The sequence below is a fragment of the Oreochromis niloticus genome, linkage group LG3 (genome assembly GCF_001858045.2).
Source record: "Oreochromis niloticus isolate F11D_XX linkage group LG3, O_niloticus_UMD_NMBU, whole genome shotgun sequence".
Lineage (NCBI taxonomy): Eukaryota > Metazoa > Chordata > Actinopteri > Cichliformes > Cichlidae > Oreochromis > Oreochromis niloticus.
The window spans coordinates 651,647-657,130 of record NC_031967.2 but is presented as its reverse complement, the minus strand read 5'-3'; positions in this window follow the sequence as shown (position 1 = coordinate 657,130).

The following is a 5,484-nucleotide window of genomic DNA, read 5'->3' as shown; positions in this document are numbered from 1 at the left end:
CATGTCTGTCTCTTTCACTCACAAACACGTTTTCACATTCATGGATTCAGTCAGTTGATGTTTGAAACTCTTATCAATGATTCCTTGTAAACTTCTTCCTCTTCAGTCACAAACAAACAGGAAGTGATGTCACATGTGTTCCTGTCCACACAGCAGAATGAGTCTATTGCTGACAGTGATGTACAAACAGAGTGAGCATTTCTGAGGCCCAAAATAAACTGAGTAGTTCACTGAATGAACACTATGAGCTCAGTTCCTTCATCATTAGTATGGATTATATATGTATATGTATTATATTAGTATCATATATATCAGCTGCTGCTGGTTTCAGTCATTGTGCAAATGTGCTGTTTGTAAGGTTGTAAAGCTGCAGTCAGCTGAGACTGAAGAAGTCACCTGATCAGTGAGCAAACGTTTCTGAAAACGTCCAGATGAACAGAATCAACCTTTTGGGATCAGCCAGCAATGCAGCATCATTGTTGTTCAGGTTCAGAGGTTTGCAGGAATGAACTGATGACCAGAAACAGCTGCAGAGTCCAATCAAATACCAGCTGGAGTTCAGCTGCATTTGAAGAAGTCAAAGAAAAGTAAGGATGGCAAAGGGCGATGTTTTCTTCCAAAGAGCTGAAAACATGGTCGACGCCTCATTAGAAGAATAATCTGGACATTTGTGAGGAACTCTAACCAAGAAAGCAACACAAGAAAGCAACGTCACACAGATCCAACAGACAGTTTCCATGACTGCAAGTGTTCAGTGTAAAAATGCTACATTGCATTATTGCATCCTCTCACCACAGGAGGCGCTGTTGGCACCACTGATTGCTGATCAGCTGTTCTCTGATGATCTGATTGATCCTGTGAATAACGGGACTCACTGAACTCTGTGACACAGTGAAGATTACAGAGTTTAACATCTGACTGACGTCACACAGACAGAAGGATGAACCAGTGAGGCACAGAACACAGTTACTGGAGATACTGGATCAGCTCCATGTGAACCTCTGATGGAGAAGCTGCTGACCCAGAGAAACATCAGGACATGACAGGCAGCTGCACTGATCTAACAACATGTAGCAGAGCTGATCTATGTTAGAGGATCTATGACAGCAGCTGAAAGTCCAACACTGGATACCAGCTGAGCCTGTGCTGAGTGTTACAGGAAAAGAAACACTGACACTGGTAGACACAGTGATGCTGACTGGGGCACAGAGCTGAATGATGCAGCATCAGGACACTGTTTCAGTCTGACTGACAGAGAAACCTGTAGCTGCATCTACATGTGAGGCAGAGGCCACACAAGCAGGTTTCTATGTTTCACAGTGACTGAGATCTTCAGTGGGGGTGGACATGCTCCTGTACAGACCTCTGAGGAGAACCAAGGTGCAGTCAAAGAGTCCAGTCTGTCCTCACAGATGTCAACATGTGGTTTCATCAGGTCTGCTGTCAGCTAGCAGGCTCACATCAGAATCACTGTTCCTGAAAAACACAGTCTGTGTGACATCATCAGTCAGCTGATCGTCCCAGATCTGAATGGTTTCTGTCTCTACTGAGGAAGTCAGAGTATCTCACTGAGGTGTGGATCAGGTCTAAGTGACCTGTGGAGGGACAGCTTTAAACAGTCCACAGGTCTCACGTCCTGCTCAGTCTGGTAGCAGATACCTCGTATTGTTCCAGATGTGCTGACATCACCAGCAGCAGCAGCAGCACAGCTGTGTGATACGATGAATCTCAGTTATTGATCCAACACACAGTAAATACAAAGATCAGGATTTATGAGAGTAACCATTATGAGTCTGAACACATGATCACTGAATGTTAGTCTCCACAATAATAAGCTAACACAAGCAAACACAGCTTTCAGCTCTTATTTTGAAACTTCTTTAGAGAGCTGTGATGTGAGCGTGCCTGGCTCTGAGGCACTTGGGTCAGCCTCTGTTGTTTAGAAGTGTTACAGACTGTGAATGACACAGACCTGTCAGTTTCATGTTTGTCTGTAACACAGCTCAGGGGCTCCATGCTGAACGCATCCATCCAGTGTTATTGATCCAGGACTAATACCAGCATTGGGATCAATACTACACAATCACATGTGTCCACGTGATGCAGTTTGAAGAGCAATCAGATGTCTCTGTATGAGGAGGCGGGGTCACAGGAGGGTCACAGAAACTCTGCAGCAGCATCATCAGCTCACATGGAAACTTTGATGATTCACTTCTGTGGTGTTTTTACAGAAACACGTCACAAAATTAGCTCCACCTGTTTTGTGAGCTTTGAGTTTCTTGTCTTCATCCTGGATTCTTGTGTTGGTGTTTTTACCCACAGCAGATGTTTCCTGGTTGGTTCCTTGATGACCACATGAAGCTTTCTGAAGCTTGGATTGAAAACGCTTCATTACTCAAAGCTTTCCAACACAGGCCTCTGTGCTGCCATCTGGTGGACAAACATATGAAGTGCAGCGTGAAGCTACAAATTAAACTGCTTCAGCTGCGTTTATATATAACATACTATAACCTATATAACTATATGTATAGTGTATTATGTAGGTTTTAGAGCTGGGGGTAGAACTGCTGATGGCCTGGTTGTTATTTATGTTCCCCATGGTTCACCAGCTCTCACACAACATCAGCACCAATGATCCACGTCCTTATAAACCTCTGAATCAGGTCCTGAAGCAGTGACGTCCTGAGTGAAGACCTCACTGATCACATGACTCTGGTCACCTGGACTCAGTGTTTCTGAAGCAGTGTGCTGGGTTTTTACAAATACGTGGCTGCTGCCTGATGTTGGGCCCACAGAGGAAGACGACTCACTCACTCTTCTTCACTTCCTCCTTAAACATGTGGAAGGAGAGCAAAGTGCTGCCAGACTCTTATTTCTGACAGGAACAGAAGAAACCACAGCAAACTGGTCCAGTTCTTCATCTTCATCACAATCTATTCATTTCTGATGGTGTCTTCAGTCTGAGGGTTTGAAGTTTCCATGTCTGTGTGATGTGTGGTGTGAAGGCTGCTGGTTAAACTGTGACAGGGGTTTTCTTTAAATCACCCTGCCGTTCTTCAGTTGAGACGTCTGAGTTCAGAAAACACACAAACACTGCAGAAGTTTTTCACTCGCGAGGGGCAGTCATAGAACGCACGAACTGCGTCCATTGACTGTCTCCGCTTTTATTTATACAAGATGTTTTGTGTGTGTGTGTGTGTGTGTGTGTATGTGTGTGAAGATAACATCAGTCAAGGCAGCGGGTTTTTCCCTTTTCTCTGTATGTTCTCGTATAAGAGCTGAGCTTGGTCTTCTCTACATCTAAATGTTCAGAACGACAGGATGCGGTTAGTATCTGCAGAGGTTCAGCACACAAGTTACTAGGCAAAAGGTTATTTAAACATGTGCTTAATAATAAGATAAAAAGATACATTTCATATAGCTGATCATATTATACAATATTCTCTTAACAAACTGGGACTCACTGTTTAAAGCACTGAGTGCTCATAGAGAGATGCTCCATGAGTCCCAGTACAGACTACAAACATGGTGGAAACTTAGCTTTGATATCCACACACTCTGCACGTCTGTGAGTAACTATGATGAAGATGTGCAGAGATCTGTGTACAAACAGGAGAAAGACTGTAAAGACTCTGTGCTTCTAACAGCCTCTGTTAACATATGTGAGGCTGTTTGTTGTTGTTGCCATGGAGCTTTTCACTGTTTGGGTCAGCAGGTCATGTGATCAGGTTTGTTCTGCTCGACGATGGTTCAGTGTCAGGGTTTGTTTGCATTCATCAATAAATATCTAAATAAATCAAAGACTCCATGTTTGTTCTTTCATCATGTGACCTCTGCTCATCCATCTCTGTGTGTATCAGGATACATTTAGTTCATAATACACAGAAAAATCAGAGTTATTACCTGTAATAAATGTGAAAGTAAAGATTCCTGCAGTGATAACCAGGCAGGACTGAAACACATCACAGCTGTCACCACGGTAACAGCACCGTCCATCCACAGGTGAGGGGAGGAGCAAAAAGAGGGACTTTCACCATTTTATACTAAAAACACTCAACTAATGTTTCTAATATGAAACAAATAAGCCCACATTAATGTGAGCATTTATTAAATAATAATAATAATGATTTCCTCCTGATCTCATTTCCATAGCAGAGAAAACTGTGGTGTATATTGAGGTGGAGGGTGTGGTCTATGGCTCAGGTGTAGAGTGAGGGTGGGGTGCACCACAGCAGCATGCTGGGACTGCTGAGGGTGGAGGAGGGAGTGATGATGACATCAGAGCTGCAGCAAAGCAGTCAGCAGCACAGAGACCAGTGAACACACAGTCTGTTCATCTTTGCATAGATACAATATATAGCACAATATTGAATGACAGAGACGCTGTGTGAGCTTCCACAGATACACTGACGTCAGCATCCAGAGTCCTCCTGCTGCTCCCCCCTCAGAGCCCCGTGATCAGCACCAACACATTCAGTTAGATGACAGAGTCCAGCTGCAGCTAGAATCAGCTCCCCTCTGTGAACAACAGCACAGCGTCAGTGTTTCACACTCAGTGAAAGGAGGAAACACCAGAAGAACACCATGTGTGCTACGTTTCCCAGGACACACTACAAACTGCACAAATACAGAGCAGCACGTGGAAGGACCTGGAGCTGCATTTAAAGAGAAAAGACAGCGTGATGTCCTGTATGGACAGGTGGAAGGAACCAAGTCCTCAGCTGAAACACTCGTGTTTGTCCACAGACAGGAAACACAGCAGGAAACAAAGAAGCTCATGGATAACACACTTCCTGTCAGTCAGAATGAGGCTGGAGCCAAACACAGAAAGGTGTTTTTGTCCAGATGAGCCCAGAGAAGGAACACAGCTGCTGCTCACAGTCATTAAACTGACCTGAGGTCAGCTGCTAGGACGTCTCTGTGCTCCTTACATATGAACCATGTGACCTCACATCAGTGCTGTGGATGACTGTAGTCATAGAAGAGTAGAGCTGTAGCAGGTGGTGTGAGGAGGAGGAGGAGGTGGTGTATTCTAGTTAACACAGTACTGAAACACTCCAGCAGAGGGCGCTGTTATCGCTGTTATCCTTATTGTAATACAGTTAATACAGTTTGAAGACGAGATTGTGGTGCTGTCTGCGTACAGTGTTCATCTCCCACGCTGCGTGTGTTTCATTAAAATCTCCGTTGACTCCACCTGACAGGCTCAGGGTGTTATTCCGATCTCCCACATCTCTCTGTCCTCGAAAATGAATCTTAACAGTAACTAATAGGAATTATCCAGATCATCAAAATTGAACAGGCAAGTATGAGTTATGAACATTTCTAAACATTACTTTACTTTTCTGAAATGCGTCCGATGATATCCGGTGACCTTTTCATCCGGGACACTGATTAAGGGTGAAGGTGATAGTAGCCTAGAGCCCAATGAGTCAAGTACTTGCGGTGGCGGTGTGATGCGTGCACATGCTTCAACAACTGTAG